Source organism: Ascaphus truei, chromosome 3, assembly GCF_040206685.1.
Source record: "Ascaphus truei isolate aAscTru1 chromosome 3, aAscTru1.hap1, whole genome shotgun sequence".
NCBI classification, from domain to species: domain Eukaryota; kingdom Metazoa; phylum Chordata; class Amphibia; order Anura; family Ascaphidae; genus Ascaphus; species Ascaphus truei.
The window spans coordinates 349,356,211-349,380,327 of record NC_134485.1 but is presented as its reverse complement, the minus strand read 5'-3'; the positions used below and the strand labels follow the sequence as shown (position 1 = coordinate 349,380,327).

At 44.2% G+C, this 24,117-nt stretch overlaps 1 pseudogene; it reads right to left on the bottom strand.

Moving 5' to 3' along the window:
* Window positions 1-3,258: 3,258 nt before the first annotated feature.
* LOC142490759 (keratin, type II cytoskeletal cochleal-like) lies at window positions 3,259-8,154 on the bottom strand (annotated as a pseudogene).
* Window positions 8,155-24,117: the final 15,963 nt, after the last annotated feature.

The following is a 24,117-nucleotide window of genomic DNA, read 5'->3' as shown; positions in this document are numbered from 1 at the left end:
ATCCCAGGGGTGGAAGCCGCTACAATTTTGCATTAATATTCACAAATGCGTTCTCCTTGGATGGGACAGACAGGACATTGACGTAGGGTTACACTAGTTAGAGCCATCCAGCAGTTACAGTAAGCAGTAAGGTCAGCAGCGCCAAGAAGCAGTTGCCTCGGATCGCATGGACCCATCTCCAGAAATCCGCAAGGGCACCCCCCCCCTCCTCCCCCTCCCACCCTCTGTGCCCTCCCCCCAGTCCGGTGAGTCCAGTATGTCTTGTCCTGCTTCCCTTTATGTCGTTCGTCTGATGCTGTCATTGTTGACAGATGTTAAAAGTGGACTATCTGTAATGTACGCCTATGGGAGGTGCGTCTCCGTATACCTGATATCCACAAATAAAAAATGAAAGTTGAAAAAAAAAAAAATACCAAAGTAGTACACTGTATTTAAGAAAGTTTATTTTGCGTGAATTAGAAAGCTATGATTTAGCCATACTCCTTTATGTGAGTAACTGTTCAGGGCCATGTTAACACTCACTACATGTATAGAAAATATAATTTAATGGCAGAAAAGAACCACTTGGCAAACTTAGTCTTCCCATTTTCCTATCATTTGAAAACCGCCAGACACTATTCGATCCTTTTCTTTCTTTATTATTTAAGTTAGCTTTGTATCCAACCTTTTTTGCATTCTGTTATAGACTCTGAGACCTCTGTTGGGAGGATGTTTAAAAACCAGAACACTAAAAAGTCATTTTCTGCACTCGCCTGCACTCGCGTCTAAAGGCGGTACGGGTGGAAGAAATCACGCACCATGACGTGGGTCTTCCAAGGTATGCAACGCGTGAAGTGGTCGAATAATGGCCACTGCATCTGTATGGTCTCCAGAATGAAACACAATACACTAAGATCTTACTAATAATACTGTATATATATATAAAGTGGAATCACTACCTCACTTTTTCTGTTGCCAATACAATGTATGATTTAATTAAAATAAACTTCGGTTTGATACTTCGGGTAAGGGATTATCGAGAACGTTTGTGTGCCTCATGTAAAAGATTCTAATTAGAAACAATATTTACAAAACTGTGTCTTATTTTTTTATAATTTATATTACTTTTTCAAGTGAAAATGTACAGGTCACTCCTCTACAGATGTGATCAGCATTTTCACTGTAGAATGGAAACACTATAGTTACTAATAAAAATACAAAATATACTGTGACAAGCGCTATACCTAAATTAAAACTATGCAGTGCATATGTGAATTAATAAGTGCAGTGCACAACTAAAGCAGCCTGGTAATCTACTGAGGAATATCCCAAAATAAACCTCAAAATAAGAATATAAATACAAAAATAGATATGAACCTGGCGCATGTGTAAATACAGTGAAATGATGTGAAATGAAATTAAAGTCCAAATATACAGACTATTGTTCCCAATCTTGAGTGGTCATCTGGTGATAGATGGTATCAAAATCACAGTTCACAGAGCAAAGAGTGAACAGTCCTCCTCACGAAATATTCAACCTGCAGATGTATGACATAGAGCAGAGAAACAGGACATTGCGCGGTATATCTAGTTGCCAAATGTGCCCTTATGATCAAAGCTCAATGAAATGCCTACTTACTAGAAGTAGATAGGATGCATGCAGGGGAGAGAATCTGTACTTGGAGCCTTCTGAGTCCTGGTCGCCTCTGGTGTAACACGAACCCCTCGTGGTATTCTCTGCTTCCGTGGACGTCAGGCAGGTCTCCCTTTCAGGAACGTAGTTTCCTGGATCTGCTTCAGGGTTCCTTCGGCCTCTTATTTCCTCCAGTGGGAACAAAAGAGGGCAAAGGATTGCGCAGAAATATAAAACTTTAATGACGCCTACCTAAAACAAATAAAATACTCACAAAAGACGGTGAGTGTAAAAACAAAGAAGTGCCCGACCCAGCACAACCCAAACGCCGCACTCAGTCTTTGAATGTCCTCCTCGGTGCTGCGTGTACCTCGCGGGATTCCGGCGCGGTTTGGATGACGTCTCCTTCTCCTCTTCAATGACTAGCAGCTTGAGTGTGTGGGGCAGTACCTCTTAGGCTCCTCCCTACGCGTTTCGTGACGGGGAACGTCATTTCGAAAGGGAGACCTGCCTGACGTCCACGGAAGCAGAGGATACCACGAGGGGTTCGTGTTACACCAGAGGCGACCAGGACTCAGAAGGCTCCAAGTACAGATTCTCTCCCCTGCATGCATCCTATCTACTTCTAGTAAGTAGGCATTTCATTGAGCTTTGATCATAAGGGCACATTTGGCAACTAGATATACCGCGCAATGTCCTGTTTCTCTGCTCTATGTCATACATCTGCAGGTTGAATATTTCGTGAGGAGGACTGTTTCACTCTTTGCTCTGTGAACTGTGATTTTGATACCATCTATCACCAGATGACCACTCAAGATTGGGAACATTAGTCTGTATATTTGGACTTTAATATCATTTCACATCACTTCACTGTATTTACACATGCGCCAGGTTCATATCTATTTTTGTATTTATATTCTATAGTTACTAATGTTGTAAAATTATTTTATGTGTAAACATGTTAAACGTGCGGAAAAGGGCTGTATAAGAAGACGACATTGGCAGTTTTGAGAATAATTGCAGTTTATTGAAGAATTATAAGAAAGTCAAGATAGTTTTTGATAAAAACAACAAACAAAGTTAATAGACAGCTAATTTGCATGATCTGCTTTATACTATAGAAGCATTTACTTTTCAGCCCACTTGCCTAACATACAAAATGTATGTTTTTTTCCCGCAAACATTGTCTATTCAAACTAGTTATGCAGAAATTTGTTCTATAGTTGAACAATATCTAGATTTCTTTAGCCTATTTCAAGATGGATGGAATTGTTTGAATTGGTGACAGTTATAAATTTGTACCATCAAATAGTGATACCTGCCATGGTGTAGCCACCAAAAGAAATCCAGAAAGATTGCAGTAAAATATAAAGATAAGAAGGTTGCTTGTAAACCCAACATTTGAACTTCTTATAACTGAGCACATACATATTATTTTTAGGGCCACAGAAAGGTATCCTTATGGTTATCGTGGGGTTTGATGATGCTGTCATGTATTTGATAGGTTTGAGAATGTACTGTACTGTAAAACCTCCTGCAGCTTGTTGAGATGTTTGAGGTTTCTGATACCATTTTTACACTTGAGCTGCAGGCACCTCTGGAGCCAAAAGATGTCATGTTTCCACTGTTGTAGCTATAGTTTCCTCCTACCATACTGTATCCTCCGCCAACAGCTTGTCCTTAACCAGCACCATATCCAGAACTGTTTCAAAATCCAGAACCATGGCCAGCACCACTGCTGCTTCCATACAGTAGGTTGAGCTCACAATAGCTGTTAAAAAGCAACAGGATTAGATTTAATTGAAAGTTAACCAGCTGTACAAAAAAACAAAAACATGTGACAGTTACCAAAGGCATACTGTACTTACAGATGTTTACAGCTCCCACACCATCTCCTGCCAACCTGCAGTTAAGAAAAAAAAAACTTTAAGTGTTGCACAACTTTCTTTTTAATAAAGTCAATCTTTAGAAAATTCATACTGTAGGTTAATAGTCAACAAGGGTGCAGTGGCATATCTTAAGTTACATTGACATCCATAGTTTTCTTGATTTTTATGTGGCTTAGATAGAAGGTAACCCACCTGCTCTCCTTTCCCTCCAGCAATTTCCTGTATTAGGCAATCTCAATATCCAGAGCCAGCTTCACATTCATCAGCTCCTGGTATTCACGGAGCTGGCGAGCCATCTTCTGCTTAGCATTATGCAGAGCATCCTCCAATTTAGTCAACTTTCCTTGGCATCCTTTAGTGCCAGCTCTCCACGTTCCTCAGCCTCAATCTGCATGTAAGAAACAAGGGGTTATATTTTGTAAATGTGTGTATTTTTTTATAGTACTTCAACTAACATCATCGTAATAGACTGAATATATAAAGGCAACGAAATAAAGATGCCTCAATCCTTTTGAAAGCCTCTTCATTTTTTTCTTCAAATGTGTGTTTTTTGCAACACAACATGTCAATGCAACTTTAATATTTGTTTAATAGTAGTTAGTCTTTTAAAGTATGAAATAAATCTGAGACAATGTGACAGTCTACTAAGCTCTTTGCTACAGGGCAAAATATTTATGTCTGTCACTTTTTCTAAAATCCTTAAAGCCGCACTGTTAAACCTACTTGTTTTTTCACATTGCCGAGCGCAGTATGTTAATCATTAAGCTCAGAGATCTCAGTCTTGGTATTCCTGAGATCATCACCGTGTCTCCCAGCACAACTCTCCAGCTCCTCATACTGCAGAGAAATGCAACAAAGAGTATTTACACTTCATAATGTGAAAAGGCAAAGATTGAACATAAAACACCCCCACTATTCTACAGGCTGGAAAATGCTGAACATACAAAAGAAGACTGAGCTCATTCAGATCCATGTGTTATGGTCTTTGAAACTGCAATAGTACTAAAATGCTGAAAAAAAACTAAAAATTAAAAAGTTGAATGGTAAATTAAAATGTATTATTTTCATACATGATGTGTGTACAGCAGGCCTGCACAACTCGTAAAGCGAGAAGGGCCGAACTGCTCCAAGGAAAAAAAAATTGGGCCGCACGGGTAAAATCATCATCATCATCATCATCATCATCATCATCATCATCATCATCATCATCATCATCATCATCATCATCATCATCATCATCATCATCATCATCATCATCATCATCATCATCATCATCATCATCTCTCCTCCAGCACCTCTCATCCTCATCCTCATCTCCCCCAGCACCCCTCATCATCATCCTCATATCTCCCCCAGAACCCCTCATCATCATCCTCATATCTCCCCCAGAACCCCTCACTATCAACCTGTGCGATACTCCCCATCTATCTCTCATACCCCCATCTCTCCCCCTCACCCACACACATAATACTCCCCCTCTCCACATAAACACACAATACCCCCCTGCACACCACACACATCCCATCCCCTCTGCACCTCACATCATTCTCCCCCCTGCACCTCACATCATCTCCCCCCTGCACCTCACATCATTCTCCCCCCTGCACCTCGCATCATTCTCCCCCCTGCACCTCACATCCTTCTCCCCCCTGCACCTCACATCATTCTCAACCCCTGCACCTCACATCACTCTCCCCCCTACACCTCACATCATTCTCCCCCCTTGCACCTCCAATCACCCCCCTTGCACCTCCAATCACCCCCATGCACCTTACCCCCTGCACCTCCAATCACCGACCTGCACCTCACCCCCTGCACCTCCAATCACCCCCCTGCACCTCCAGTCACCCCCCTGCACCTCACCCCCTGCACCTCACATCACCCCCTGCACCTCACCCCCTGCACCTCACATCACCCCCCTGCACCTCACCCCCTGCACCTCACATCACCCCTCCTGCATATCACCTCCCTGCACATCACCCCCCCCACTTCACATCACCCCCTGCACATCACACCCCTTCACATCACCCCCTTCACATCTTCCCCCCCTTCACATCACCCCCCCTTCACATCACCCCCCTTCACATCACCCCCTTCACATCACCCCCCACCACATCACCCCCCCTTGCACCTCACCCCCTGCACCTCGCGCACTACACCTCACCCCCTGCACTTCACCCCCCTGCACCTCACTCCCCTGCACCTCAACCCCTGCACCTCACCCCCCTGCACCTCACCCCCCTGCACCTCACCCCCCTGAACCTCACCCACCTGCACCTCAACCCCCTGCACCTCACATCACTCCCCTGCACCTCACATCACTTCCCTGCACCTCACTCCCCTACACCTCACCCCACTGCACTCACATCACTCCCACCCCTGCACCTCACATCACTCCCACCCCTGCACCTCACATCACTCCCCTACACCTCACCCCCCTGCACCTCACCCACCTGCACCTCAACCCCCTGCACCTCAACCCCCTGCACCTCAACCCCCTGCACCTCACATCACTCCCCTGCACCTCACATCACTTCCCTGCACCTCACTCCCCTGCACCTCACCCCCCTGCACTCACATCACTCCCACCCCTGCACCTCACATCACTCCCACCCCTGCACCTCACATCACTCCCCTACACCTCACTCCCCTGCACCTCACATCCCTCCCACCCCTGCACCTCACATCACTCCCACCCCGTGCACCTCACATCACTCCCACCCCCTGCACCTCACATCACTCCCCTAAACCTCACTCCCCTGCACCTCACATCACTCCCACCCCTGCACCTCACATCACTCCCACCCCGTGCACCTCACATCACTCCCCCCCCCCCCTGCACCTCACATCACTCTCCCCGGCTGCAACTCACACCAGTCTCCCCCCTCACAAGGAAAACAGTTGGGCCCCACAGCCCATATCAGCAGCCCCCCACATCAGCAGCCCCCCAGCCCATTTCAGAAGCCCCCCAGTCTGCAGCCCACCCCCTCACATGCCATCTGCCCACCCCCCGTCACATGCCAGCAGCCCACCCCACTCACATGCCAGCAGCCCACCCCCCCACATGCCAGCAGCCCCCCCCCCTCACATGCCAGCAGCCCACCCCCCCTCACATGCCAGCAGCCCACCCCCCCCTCACATGCCAGCAGCCTCCCCCCCTCACATGCCAGAAGCTCACCCCCCCTCACATGCCAGCAGCCCACCCCCCCTCACATGCCAGCAGACCCAGAAGTTCCGGGTCGTGCTTCACTGCTAGAGCACGTCACACTGCTGGAGCATGCTGAGGGGAGGGGAGGGGGTATGGAGAGCGCGGTCACGCGGTCACGCGGTCACACGGTCACTGCTGGAGCACGCTCCTACTTAATGCTGGAGCACGCTCCTGTCCTTACTAGGGAAGGGTGATGAAGGGAGGGGTGTGGTGAAGGGAGGGGGGGTTGAAGGGGTTCCGTTGCGGGCCGCACTGGGTGCCCCGGTGGGCCGCATGCGGCCCGCGGGCCGTATGTTGTGCAGGCCTGCTGTACAGTATGCTTTATAAATAAAGCAGGGGGTTATTTTAAGGGTTCCTGCCAGGCTGACAGCAAAGGCAACTAATAGACAGAAAATGCTAACAAAAGTTGGTTGGACAGTTGTCCAGTTTCAGCCGGCAATTGCTTTGCTCTCCGGCCATGAAGTAATTAATTCATGATCACCACTAACTGTAAATTGTGAAAATATATAACTTACTCCATCTCGTGTCTAAAAATCATAGAATTTAAGAAGAACAGTTACTGTAGTTAAAAAAACTTCTTATGAGTTCTTATTGTTTATATTGACCTCGTGTTTTATTCATTTTGCAAGTGTTAATAGAAGCAGAAGGTTAAAGTAATTCCTCTGTTTACTACAGTAGTTTGTTCCATTGTTTGTTATTTCTTTATGTCCTAACTTTGTGCTCTACTGTATTGTACTGTATATACAAAAATAGTCCATATTACATGCATTGTATTAACTGAATACTCACTTTAGATGACACCGGGACTCAGCTCCTGCCCGGCTTTTGTTGGCGATATCCTCATACTAAGCAATCACCGCAGCGATGATACCATCCAAGTCCAGATCTCTGTTGTTGTCCATGGATAGTACGACTGAGGTGTCTCTGAGATCTGTGCCTGCATCTGGGCCAGTTCCTAAAAAATATTAAACTCTAAAAATATAAAACCTCTAAAATACATCAGGTCCTCTTTCTATATCTCCTTTCAATTCCTTGAATAAGAGGGTGAGATAATACAACAGTCAAGCCTCAACCAGGACTATGGGATCTAATTTCAATAATTTTGACCATAGCAAGCAGTGAGATTAGACTTTGGCTTTATAATCAAAATTAGTCTTTAAATTATTTCTAAACTGGTTATCACTGAGCTTGTATTGTTCTCCATTGTACAGAAGAAGTGTGTGCACAAGTTGTAATATACATAACAAAGATAACTAAAACAATTATCCCTGTCTCTTCTAATTTATAAATGGAACTATGCTAGTAATAGTATATTATATATTATATTATTTGCATCCAATATGGATTACATATATCAGTATAATTACCGCTTCATAGAGAGCTCTTAAGAAGTTGATCTCATCTGTCGAAGAATCCACCTTGGCCTCCAGTTCCACCTTGTTCATGTATGTAGCATTCACATCCTAATGTAAAATAGCATGATACATATATACAGCATTAGATGTACAAATGCACATTGTACAAATATCACAACATTGAGAAGATATTATGTTAAAACAGAAGATGTTGATATATATGTGTCTTACTGGTATTATTATTCACCTTTTTAAGTACCACAAATTCATTCTCTGCAGCTGTACGCTTGTTAATTTCCTATTTGTACCTGTTTTTTTGCATTTGTTGAAATCACCAAATTATAAATACAAGCCGTTCTTTGTAATGAGCATCAAGTCAAAAGTATACCTAGCAGAGGTATAGGCCGTACAAATTAAAAATTGTTAACTAATATTTTCACTCTAGATTTTAATTAACATCATAAAACATATTTAATACATGTTGAGGTTGAAGGTTTAATAAGGACAAACCAAACCATTATAATACAATAATTAAAAAAGATATTTTCATATACCATTAAAACAGAGCTGCTTATTTAATTACCAAGAACATCATAAATGATTTATATGAAAGGATTTATATGAAAGACATTACAGTCAACATGGAACGTGTTTGATCAACTAGATCTAAAACCAAGAGTTACATATGGAAAGAGTGACTGTGGAGCAAGAATGTTTAATTTTGATCAAGATTATTTGAACGAACATTCTCGTTGCAGTGTTTGCTATAAACATAAACATTGCAAGTTGCGTACAATCGATGGACCCCTTATTTACTGTATAGAGGTATGTTTCCGTCCCTCTGGAGATTGAAACTTCGGGATATCTTGTGTTATGGAGTAAATAAACACACATTTTATTTGTTCACTATACTTGTCAGTGCTGGTATGTTGTACATTTCAGTGTCCACCCTAAACATTTTTCAATTTCGGAGCAATCTACTGACCATGGCATCTTCCTTCTACTGCACTAATTGTTTGATAGTGTGGCCAATTTTGCTTTACTATTATAGACATAAACACACACACAGACACATATATATATATATATATCTCAAAGGATGAAGACTGGCACTCTCCGGACGATATTTCATAAAAGTATGGTTTTTCACAAGTTACGAGAGTCATCTTCCTTTATTTTATTCCTTTAAAGTCATTTTGGATTATTGGTTGCTATGAAATACAATCCTTCCCCGCTAAGTAAAATTCTAAATTTGCATCTGAGCATCATGTTTTTTTTTTTTTTAAGTTTATAGCGTACTTTTTCTAGAGATGAGTGAAACTGTCAAAATCAATTTCACGGAATTTCCCGTGCTTTCCATTCAAAATCCATTCTGCGGTTTAAAATCCGTCAGTGGATTGTGCCTGTTTCAATCCATGCAGATTAATAAAAAACTGCCATTAGATACAATCCGCTGGTGGATTTTACCAATCCAATCCATGAATTCCGCAATCCACTGGTTGATTTTAAGAATCCATTCCGCAAATTCAGCAATCCGTGGATTGCATTCTTAAAATCCACCAGCAGATTGAGGAGTCCGTGGATTGGATGGTCAATGATAGAAAAAAATATGGAAAAGGTGAATCGCCCATTTTTGAGATTGATCAGCGGACCAAAGTAATCGGCCGCTCCACGGCGGAACCAAATACGCCAAAAAAAGTGCCTATCTGTGCCTAGGATGTTACATGCATACTTTTATATGTTAGTGAGGATTCCCTCTTCAGAATATACTTTTATCTGGAGGTTATTATACCTTGTGTATAACCTGTACTAGAGCACTGGCTCTCTATATCAGTGTGTGAGTGGAACAATAGTGAAACATTTATTCAAGTTAGGAGCCTAGTTTAATTGTGATAAAGATTAAATGTTATGGTTTAGTAATGATATAGTAGATATGTGTATTGTTATGTAAAATGTATGTCTGTATGTTGGGGTCAGATTGGGGTAGAGGACATAGTTGTTGGGGGCTTGCGCGTAGGGGTTATTTTTATTTCAAGTCACCCGGGAATTTGATCTTTACGAATGTAACGGTAGCTGGTTCCATGTAATGTGTTCCAGTATTTATGAAAATGGAAGGCATCATTCAACATGGTGGCATGCGTAGGACTGTGCCCTTGAACCATGTAACATGTGATCAACCATGGAACATAAATGAGGGTTAATTAGACTAATGATAAGATTTAGAAAGGGGCCAGTGGCCTTGAAAAATTGCTTCAGGTACAGTAAGTCTGTTTATATCAGCATTCGACTCAGCGCTTTTTCCCCCTGTCATTTTGTGAATTAAAGGAACAATCCAAGCAATGTCCTACATGTGTTATTTTTAAAATAAATATGTTATTATAGTATGTGACTGCCAGGGACCCCTGCTGTGTTAATCCGATCGGCAATTAGTCTCTGCAAAAATGTCACTAAATGTTGCAGCATGTACCCTGCATGTACCTGGATCTTGTTGGTGATAGCCCCAGATTTTCCAAGGCAAGTTTAAGGCAAGTTTTAGAATACTCGTCGGCGCACCTGTAGTGCTTCATGGTAGTAATAAGTGATAATCATATAAATAACAAATAATATAAATAACAGATCATGGGAACAAGTGCTTCAGACATAAAAGTAACATTTAAGAAGAGGAGCAATCTAATTGGTTGGTAAGAAGGACATACAGAGATAGTGGGAGGGCATTCTGGTAAGTGCATCTGAAAGGAGTCAAGCTTTATGTATCAGGTGTATAGTATTAGCAATGGTGCTACACATATGCTTCTTTAAGCAAGTGTGTCTTAAGGTGGGTCTTAAAGGTGGATAAAGAGGGTGCTAGTCGGGTATTGAGGGGAAGCGAATTCCAGAGGTGCGGGGCAGTCAGTGAGACATGTTTAAGGTGGGAGAGGGCTTTAGATACAAAGGGGTAGAGAGAAGACATCCTTGAGATATATAACAATCCTTATTGTTATAACATGTTAAAACACCCTCTTTCTCTAACAAAGAGAACAATTTAATTGTAAAATTAACCGCCAGAAGGATCAGTTAAAGCATTACATATGGAGATATGCCTAACCCTGGTTACGAGGGAGAGAGGGAGAGAGATATGGCTATGCTAAGTATATTTTAATTAATCCTATCCCACACTTCATAAGGATTTCCATACCAACTATATAGAGTTGATGACCCTAATGCACCAACATAATGACTGGAAGGGTGTCAGACACAAAAGGAGTAGAACCCACAACCACTGCTTTTCTAGGCCACAGCTTTAACAGTGTGAGTTAACCAGCTGACACCTAACAGTGCAAAGTGCCTACTAACAGCATACAGTACCTCCAAGGGATATCTATTTTGTTGATTGTAACCTTTGAAGGACTTTTAGCACAAACTAATAATATGTACAGAGGCCAGGTGAGATCAAATAAAACACAGGTTTTCTGACACACACACAAGTAAATACAAGTTGAAAAACAGCAAATAATTCAGATGCACAAAGAAAGTAATATAACAAAGTGAGCTGGTGACTTGAGTTTGTACTTCTAATCATATACTGCTGCGGCCAAGTTTATTCGAGCATTTGCCCATTCTTGGCCGCAGCAGTAGCCTGGCGCGCGCCCGAGAGTGACGGGCACGCGCCGAAGCAGCGGAAGAGCGCCCTCCGATCGGGGCTCTCTCCCTACCGCTGCCGGGTCCGCCGGGTCCACGGAACCCCCTGCCGCTGTCCCGCGATCGCGGGACACCAGGGCTCCCTCGGGGAGCCCCTGGACGCGCGTGCAGGGGGCGCACGCTCCCGAAGACGCGTGACCACGCGTCTATGACGCGCGGCACGCCGAGGGGCGGCCACTAGCAAGCCGGGAAATCTCCCGGCTTGCGGATCTGGCCGCAGTGTGATAAAGTGTGTCGGTAGTGTAAAGGAAAAACACAGCGGGCCATATTTACTCAGCAGTGTTCTGCCATAAGGCTGGAATACATTAGTCTATTCAAATATATGGACTGTAAGGTGCATTCACATGCCAGAAGGTGCCTCGTGGCAGAAGACTGCTTATTATATATTCTTCTCTATCCCAGAAGAGGGTAAAGGGCTTTGTACAGGTACAGCATGAGCACGCAATGAGAACTAGAACTCAAAACTAACTACACTGTGATAGTATAGTCATCAGCTGGTTATCTCACACTAATACAGCTTTTATCTTGAATAACAAAGGTTGTGGGGGTTCAAATTCTGATCCTGTTGGATCTGACACCATACCCATTCCTCATAAGGTGCCTTAAACTTGTTAAACTGATAACACTTGTGTGCTGTAGGAAACAAGTGGAATAACTTCCTGCACTGTTTAGAGTATTATTTATTGTAAAATAGAGTAATTCAATTCTGTATGTGTTGAACATTCTGGCAGATGACTAGAGATGGGTGAATCTGATCAAATCCATTTCCTGGATCGGAGAGACGGAGCTGAGAGCAGTAACATCACCAATCTGAGACTGGCTCCTTACACCCCAGCAAAGAGACACTTTGGGCCTTATTCAGAAAACCTTGATAAGGCCCTTATCGAGCACTTATCGACCAAAATGGCTACTGGTATTCAGATAGCCTCGATAAGTGCTCGATAACGGCCTGTATCGACGCAAAATTTTATCTCTGTCCGAAATTCGCTGACTGAGCAGCAATCAGGCCCTTATCGACCATTTTCGGAGGGTTGATAAACTCCCGCTATTCAGAGTTCCACGAGTCGGGTGTCGCGGCCCATCGGAGCCCATCGCAGGCCTAAAAAACGATTTTCTCCCCAAATCCAATTCCCCACAAAATTTTTGGACAATTGGCGGGGAGATGGCCTCGATGAGCTGCGATGGGTCGGGACTTAGAAAAAATCAGGGCCCTTTCCTACCTCGGATTGATGCCGGGGGTCTCCGGAGCTGATAGCCATTAATACCAGCACCGGACCCCCCCGGCATGCATCCGAGGCAGGAAACATGCATGTACAGCAACTTCATTACCTTAGCGGCTAATCGCTAAGGCAATGAAGGGGTTAAACACCTGTGCCAGGCTTACTGTAATAAACATACAAGTACAACACAATACAGTGGCTAGCGGGGGTGAGTGAAGGGAGAATTTGGCCCTTAGTGGCTGTTTAGGCATTGCGGGGGGGGGGGGTTGCGGGGGGGAGTTAAGGTAATAAAGGGGTTAACCCAACCGCTACCCCCCCCGCAAGGTCTAAACACCCACCCTTAGGGCTAATATTCCCTTCACTCACCCGTGAGGCCTACGCACCCACCCCAGACTGACTATACCCACCCTGTACCCATTGAGTAGTATAGTGGTACATCATACCCATATAATAATAATAAAATGGGCATGATAAGCTTCTATACCACTCAAAGGGCACCCTAATAAAAATACAGTAATACACAAGACACACAGTAATAAAACCTAACTACTGTATACTCCCAAAAACACACTTCACTAAATAAAATCAGTAGCCAGCTAATCCAATCAATAGAAGTAATTACAACATCAACAATGAATTAATTAAACCATTACCCAATCAAACCAATTAATCCCTAAAGCAACTCGAAATGAATAGTAACACTAACCAATGTAAACAATGAATTAATCCTACATTAATTATGTAACCATTAAAAGACAAATAAATACATTAAAACTATATCTGAACCAATTCCACACGCTGATTGGCTGAAATACCTTGTGACACAGCGGCCATCTTGGATTTACCGACGTCATGTTAAAGGTTAATGAAGCACAGCCATTCTGATTGGCTGGCATCATTCCCTTTAAGTGACGTCACGGCAAAAAATTTTTTTTAAATCTGCACATGGTTTTAACAGCCAATCAGGTGGCTGTTAACCATTGTGAGGGTAAATGTGACGTCACAAGCCATATTTAAGGCCGTGACGCCTCATTTGAGCCCAAGAAGCCGACGAGACAGCATCGGCTGGGATTTAACATGGGGTTTTATGGATTGACAGATGAAGAAAGAAGATAAAGAACAACAAGAAATGGTTACAGATGAAGATAGAAGATGGTGAGTAAAGAAAGAAAAAAGAAGATTGGGGTACCTGAGCCGGATCCTGATGGCGGATGGCATCGGATGCTGTTGGAGGCCTTCAAGGTACGTGAGCTTCCTGTTACCCTGGGAGTCGGAGGGCCACCGCTTCTAATGGTAAGTAAGATATTCAATGTTTGTAAATGTCTCTTTTTACAGGTTTATTCTTTGGATGTGTTTTTTTATTTTTTGGGGGAGCCACATTGACTGATAATATATTAATCGGTACCTCTTTAGGGTACAGATTAATACATTATTATGCCAATATTTGGGGGGCATTTCTCGCTTGTTATTGCAGTTATTGATTTGGATGTGATTGTTTGTTTATGGTTAATGTAAGAAAAGGTTTGCGATTGGTGTTCGCTTGTACTTAAAGTTATATTATGTTAGCTAATGTGTTTTATGGATACTTCAGAGATTGTTTTAATTTATTTATTTGTCTTTTAATGGTTACATTAATTAATGTAGGATTAATTCATTGTTTACATTGGTTAGTGTTACTATTCATTTTGAGTTGCTTTAGGGATTAATTGGTTTGATTGGGTAATGGTTTAATTAATTCATTGTTGATATAGTAATTGCTTCTATTGATTGGATGAGCTGGCTACTGATTTTATTTAGTGAAGTGTGTTTTTTGGGAGTATAGTTAGGTTTTATCACTGTGTGTCTTGTGTATTACTGTATTTTTATTAGGGTGCCCATTGAGTGCTATAGAGGCTTATCATGCCCATATTATTATTATTATTATTATTATATGGGTATGATATACCACTATACTACTCAATGGGTACAGGGTGGGTATAGTCAGTCTGGGGTGGGTGCTTAGGCCTCCCGGGTCAGGGTGGGTTAACCCCCTAATAACTATAGCGATTAGGAACCGCTAAGGTGATTAAGGGGTTAGGGACCATTAGAATGTATTTATTTTCTATATATGCTTTCTGGCAACGGAGGACAGAGGGTCCTGCTGTTGTGGTAAGTATAACTGTATTTATTTATTTTATTTATGTATGCTAATGCAGTGTTTAATAATGGGCAAATAATCTATTATCCATATCTGGATAATAGTTATTTTGCCCATTACTGTACTGTATGGGTTTGGGTGGAGGTGGGGGGCGTGTACTGATCTGTTTTTAAATATTTATTTAAATATCCATTCCTTTAATAGTGTAGAGGTGCAGGGGGTCTCCGGAGCTGAACCACGTTGGTTTTATGTCCGGGGACCCCCTGCTTCCCGAGATAGAGGCCCCATTATGGGGTGCCGGTATCCCTCTGCATTGAAATGTCCTGCGTCACGTGACCGGGACATTTCCTTGCATAGGAGATACCGGCACCCCATAAAGAGGCCTGTATCTCGGGAAGCAGGGGGTCCCCGGACATAAAACCAACGTGGTTCAGCTCCGGAGACCCCCTGCACCTGTACACTATTAAAGGAATGGATATTTAAATAAATAAATTTCGGGCGACATTTCAGCTGGGAGAGGCGGCTCTCTCAGAGCAGCTCTCTCTGCAGCAGAAATGAATCGCTGGTTTTTGCCTTTTCAGAGGCTCGAGGCTCTCGCTGGCAGCAACTCGCCAGTTATGGGCATTTTACTATCACTGGTATTCGAGCCTTTCTGAATACCGTGATAGCAACGCCCCCAAAAAAAACATTTTACATTCCCTGGCGATTTTTTTTATGAATGTTCTCTGAATAAGGCCCTTTGTGTCAGAAAGTGCAAAGCCTTAGTCAGATCATCTCCCAAAATTGGTAAAAACAATCCGGGGAATGGATTTAGACTGTTCCACCCAACTCTAGCAGTTTCCAATGACTAAGAACGTAATAAATAAAAAAAGCTGAGATATTTGAAAAAACAATCAAAAGAATCAAAACAAAATAAAATGTATTACTGTACAGTATATCCTGTATCACTCAACAGAATCAATCCAATAAATATTTACTCTACTAATTAACTAAATATATGGAGTTGTGACTCACATAATTAGCTCCACACCTAGACACATAATCCCCACAAATTTTAATGTAAAATATAATCAAAAATATAACATCAAACAAAACAATGTATATCTGATAAAAACATTATAATATAATCCGGCCTGCACAACATTTCTTCAGAGTAAGTCAATAATGGAATTCGGGCATGTGACGCACATCAGTATGTGTCCAGATTCCATTATTGATTTACTCTGGAGAACTTTTGTGCTGGCCTGTATATACAGTATGACAGTATTTGTTATCAGATATACATTTTTGGAAGTTATTTGTTTAATTGGACATTTACATTTGTGGGGATTATGTATGTCTAGATGTGGAGCTAATTGTGGTTGATCAGGGCCGGGCAGGGGGGGTGGGGGGGAGTTGGATGATCAACTTTGTTAGGGCCCGGGGGGAGAATTTGACAGAGAGAGAGAGAGAGACAGAGAGAGACACAGAGAGAGAGAGACACAGCGAGAGAGAGAGAGACAGAGAGAGACAGAGAGAGACAGAGAGAGAGAGTAGGGGTGGGGGGTGGGGGGTGAGGGGTGGGGGGTAAGGGGGTGGGTGGGTGACTAACCCTTAGGTGGGTGACTGACTCTTGAGTGGGCGACTGACTCTTGGGTGGGTGACTGACTGACACTTGGGTGGGTGGATGACTGACACTTGGGTGGGTGGGTGACTTACTGACACTTGGGTGGGTGACTGACTAACACTTAGTGAGTGACTGACACTTGGGTGTGTGGGTGACACTTGGGTGTGTGGGTGACACTTGGGTGGGTGACTTACCCTTGGGTGGGTGGGTTTCTATGACTGACGGTGGGTTGGTGTCTGTATTCATTCACACACAGAGTCTGACACACACAGACTCTGACACATACAGACTCTGACACACACAGACTCTGACACACACAGACTCTGACACACACAGACTCTGACACACACAGACTCTGACACACACAGACTCTGACACTCACAGACTTTGACACTCACAGACTCTGATGCACACAGACTCTGACACATACAGAATCTGACACACACAGACTGACAATCTGACACACACAGACTCTGACACTCACAGACACTGACACACACAGACTCTCACTCACAGACTCTGACACTCACAGACTCTTCAACTCTGACACTCACACACTCTGACACTCACACAGTCACAGACTATGACACTCACAGACTCTGACACTCACACACTCTGACACTCACACACTCTGACACTCACACACTCTGACACACACACACTCACACACTCTAACACTCACACACTCTGACACTCACACACTCTGACACTCACACACTCTGACACTCTGACACTGACACTCACACACTGATACTCACACACTCTCACACTCACACACTCTCACAACACAAACACTCACACACTGACACAAAAACACACACACACACACACACACTCACACACTCTGAAACTCACACACTGACACTCATACTCTCATACACTCACACACTCAGACTCTGACACTCACAGACTCTGACACTCACACACTCCAACACTCACACACTCTGACACACACACTCACACACTCTGACACATATACACTCTGACACACACACTCAAACACTGACACTTACTTACTCTGGCATTCACACACTCAAACTCTGATACACACACTCTGACACACACACACACACACACACACACACACACACACACACACACACACACACACACACACACACACACACACACACACACACACACACACACACACACACACACACACACACACACACTCTTACTTTCACACACTCAAACACTCAGACTCTGACACACAGACTCTGAATCTCTGAAACGCAAAGTCTGACATACACACTCAAACACTCTAACACTCTGATATTGACACTCACACACTCTGACACTCACAGACTCTGACACTCTGACACTAACACACTCTGATACTCTGACACTCTGACACTCACACACTCTGACACACACACTCACACACTCTGACACTCACAAACTCTGACACTCTAACACTCACACACTCTGACACTGACACTTACACACTCTGATACTCACACACTCACACACTTACACACTCACACACTCTGACACTCACACACTCCCACACTCACACACACTCTGACACACACACACTCTGACACACACACACTCTCACACTCATACTTTCACACACTCAAACACTCAGACTCTGACACACAGACTCTGACACTCTGAAACTCACAAACTCTGACACTCTGACACTCTGACACATGCACACTCATACACTCTGACACACGCACACTCTTACACTCTGACACACAAACCCTCTGACACTCACACACTCTGACACTCTGGCACTCACACACTCTGACACTCATACTCTCATACACTCACACACTCAGACCCTGACACTCACAGACTCTGACACTCACACACTCCAACACTCACACACACTGACACCCACACTCACACTCACACCTACTCACACACTCTGACACATATACACTCTGACACACACACTCAAACACTGACACTTACACACTCTGGCATTCACTCTCAAACTCTGATACACACACTCTGACACACACACACACACACACTCACACGCATACTTTCACACACTCAAACACTCAGACTCTGACACACAGACTCTGAATCTCTGAAACTCACAAAGTCTGACATACACACTCACACACTCTGACACTCTGACATTGACACTCACACACTCTGGCACTCACAGACTCTGACACTGACACACTCTCACACTCACACTCTGACACTCACACAGTGTCACTCATACTCTCACACACTCAAACACTCATACTCTGACACTCACAGACTCTGACACTCTGACACTAACACACTCTGATACTCTGACACTCTGACACTCACACACTCTGACACACACACTCACACACTCTAACACTCACAAACTCTGACACTCACACACTCTGACACTGACACTTACACACTCTGATACTCACACACTCACACACTTACACACTCACACACTCTGACACTCACACACTCTGATACTCACAGACTCTGACACTCTGACATTGACACTCACACAATCTGACACTCACAGACTCTCACTCATACTTTCACAAACTCAAACACTGAGACTCTGACACACAGACTCTGACACTCACACACTCTGACCCACACACACTCACACACTCAGACTCTGACACTCACACACTTTGACAAAAACACTCAAACACTGACACTCACACTCTGACACACACACACTCTCACTCATACTTTCACACACTCAAACACTGAAACTCTGACACACAGACTGACACTCTGACACTCACACACTCTGACCCACACACACTCAAACACTCTGACACACACACTCTGACACACACACACACACACACACACACACACACACACACACACACACACACACACACACACACACACACACACACACTCTGACACACACTCTAACACCCACACACTCTGGCACTCATACTCTCACACACTCAGACTCTGACACTCACACACTGAAACACACAGACAGACACTCACACACTCTGACACTCTGACTCTGACACTCACACACTCTGACACTCATACACTCTGACACACACACACTCACACTCTGACACACACACACACACTGACACTCATACTCACACACTCAAACACTCATACTCTGGCACTCACAGAATCTGACACTCTGACACTCACACACTGACACTCTGACACTCACACACTCTTGACACTTTGACACTGACACTCACACACTCTGACAATCTGCAACTCACAAACTCTGACACTCTGACACTCACACACTCTGACACTCACACACTGACACTCTGACACTCACACACACACACACACACACTCTGACACTCACACACTGATACTCACAGACTCTGACACTCTGACATTGACACTCACACAATCTGACACACAGACTCTGACACTCACACACTCTGACACACACACACACACACACACACACACACACACACACACACACACACACACACACACACACACACACACACACACACACACACACACACACACACACACACACTGATACACACTGACACTCACACACTCTGACACTGACACTTACACAGTCTGACACTGACACTCACACACTCTCACACTCTGACACACACACTGACACTCAAACACTGACACTCATACTCTCACACACTCAAACACTCAGACTCTGACACACAGACTCTGAATCTCTGAAACGCACAAAGTCTGACATACACACTCACACACTCTAACACTCTGATATTGACACTCACACACTCTGGCACTCACAGACTCTGACACTCACACACTCTCACATTCATACTCTGACACGCAGTGACATTCATACTCTCACACACTCAAACACTCATACTCTGACACTCACAGACTCTGACACTCTGACACTAACACACTCTGATACTCTGACACTCTGACACTCACACACTCTGACACACACACTCACACACTCTGACACTCACAAACTCTGACACTCTAAAACTCACACACTCTGACACTGACACTTACACACTCTGATACTCACACACTCACACACTTACACACTCACACACTCTGACACTCACACACTCCCACACTCACACACACTCTGACACACACACTCTGACACACACACACTCTCACACTCATACTTTCACACACTCAAACACTCAGACTCTGACACACAGACTCTGACACTCTGAAACTCACAAACTCTGACACTCTGACACTCTGACACATGCACACTCATACACTCTGACACACGCACACTCTTACACTCTGACACACACACCCTCTGACACTCACACACTCTGACACTCTGACACTCTGACACACACACACACACACACACACACACACACACACACACACACACACACACACACACACACACACACACACACACACACACACACACACACTCACACTCACACTCTGACACTCGCACACTCTGACACTGGCACTCACACACTTTTACACTCACACACTCACACATTCTCACACTCACACACACTCTGACACACACACTGACACCCTGACATTCACACCCTTTGAAACACACTCACACACTCTAACACTCTGACACACACACTGACACTCTGACATTGACACACACACTCTGACACTCATAGACTCTGACACTCACACACTCTGACACAGACACTCACACACTCTGACACTCACAGACTGACAATCTGACACTCACACACTCTGACACACACACATTCTCACACTCACACACTCTCACACTTACACACTCACACTCACACACTCTCACACTTACACACTCACACTCTGACACTAATACTCTCACACACTCAAACAATCATACTCTGACTCTCAAAGACTCTGACACTCTGACACTCACACACTCTAACACACACACACACACACACACACACACACACACACACACACACACACACACACACACACACACACACACACACACACACACACACACACACACACACACACACACACACACACACACTCACACACACTCACACACTCTGACACTGACACTCACACACTCTGACACTTACACACTCTCACACACACTATGACACTCACACACTCTGACACACACACACACACACACACACTCACACTCATACTTTCACACACTAACACACTCTGACACTCACACACTCTGATACTCACAGACTCTGACACTCTGAAATTTACACTCACACACTGACACTCTGACACTCACACACTGAAACTCACAGACTTTGACACTGATATTCACACAATTTGACACACTCAATCACTCTGACACTCTGACATTCACACACTTTGACACTCATACACTGTGACACTGACACTCTGACACTCACACACTCTGACACTCACACACTCTCACACTCACACACACTCTCACACTCTGACACACACACACTCACAGTCATACTTTCACACACTCAAACACTCAGACTCTGACACACAGACTCACACTCTGAAACTCACAAACTCTGACACACACACACTCTGACACACACACTCAAACACTCTGACACTCACACACTCTGACACACACACACACACTCTGACACACACACTCAAACACTCTGACACACACAGGCTCTGACACTCACACACTGACACTCATAATCTCACACACTCAAACACTCAGACTCTGACACTCACACACTCTGACACACACACACACACACACACACACACACACACACACACACACACACACACACACACACACACACACACACACACACACACACACACACACACACACACACACACACACACACACACACACACACTCTCTCTGATGCAAACACTCAAACACTGACACTCTCACACTCTGACACACACACACTCTGACAAACACTCTCTCACTCATACTTTCACACACTCAAACACTGAGACTCTGACACACAGACTCTGACAATTTGAAACTCACAAACTCTGACACTCGGACACTCACAAACTGATACACACACTCACACACTCTGACACTTGCACACTCTGACACTCTGACACTCACATACTCTGACACACACACACTCACACACTCACACACTCTAACACTCACAGACTCTGACACAAATACACACACACACACACACACACTCAAAATCTGACACACACACTCTGACACTTACACACTCTCACTCTGACACACACACTCTGACACACACACACTCTGACACTCTGACACTGACACTCACACACTCTGACACTCACACACTCTCACACTCACACACTCACACTCTCACACACACTCTCACACTCATACTTTCACACAGTCAAACACTCAGACACTCTGACACACAAACTCTCACACTCTGAAACTCACAAACTATGACACTCTGACACTCACACACTCTGACACACACACACACACACACACACACACACACACACACACACACACACACACACACACACACACACACACACACACACACACACACACACACACACACACACACACACACACACACACACACACTCAAACACTGACACTCACACACTCTCACACTCACACACTCTCACACTCACACATTCTGACACACACACACTCTGACACTCACACACTCTGACACACATACTCAAACACTGACACTCACACACTCTGACACTCACACACTCTCACACTCTTACACACACTTTGACACTCACACACTCTGACACTCATACTCTCACACACTCAAACACTCAGACTCTGACACTCACACACTCTGACACTCTTACACTCACACACTCTGACACACTCTGACACACACACACACACACACACACACACACACACACACACACACACACACACACACACACACACACACACACACACACACACACACACACACACACACACACACTCTGACAGTCACACACTCTGACACTCACACACTCTGACACTGACACTCACACACTCTGACACTTACACACTCTCACACTCACACACACTATGACACTCACACACTCTGACACACACACACACACACACACACACACACACACACACACACACACACACACACACACACACACACACACACTCACACTCATACTTTCACACACTCACACACTATGACACTCACACACTCTGATACTCACAGACTCTGACACTCTGAAATTTACACTCACACGCTGACACTCTGACACTCACACACTGAAACTCACAGACTTTGACACTGATAATCACACAATTTGACACACTCAATCACTCTGACACTCATACACTGTGACACTGACACTCTGACACTCACACACTCTGACACTCACACACTCTCACACACACTCTCACACTCTGACACACACACACACACACACTCACAGTCATACTTTCACACACTCAAACACTCAGACTCTGACACACAGACTCACATTCTGAAACTCACAAACTCTGACACTCTGACACTCACACACTCTGACACACACACACTCTGACACACACACTCAAACACTCTGACACACACAGGCTCTGACACTCACACTCTGACACTCATAATCTCACACACTCAAACACTCAGACTCTGACACTCACACTCTGACAC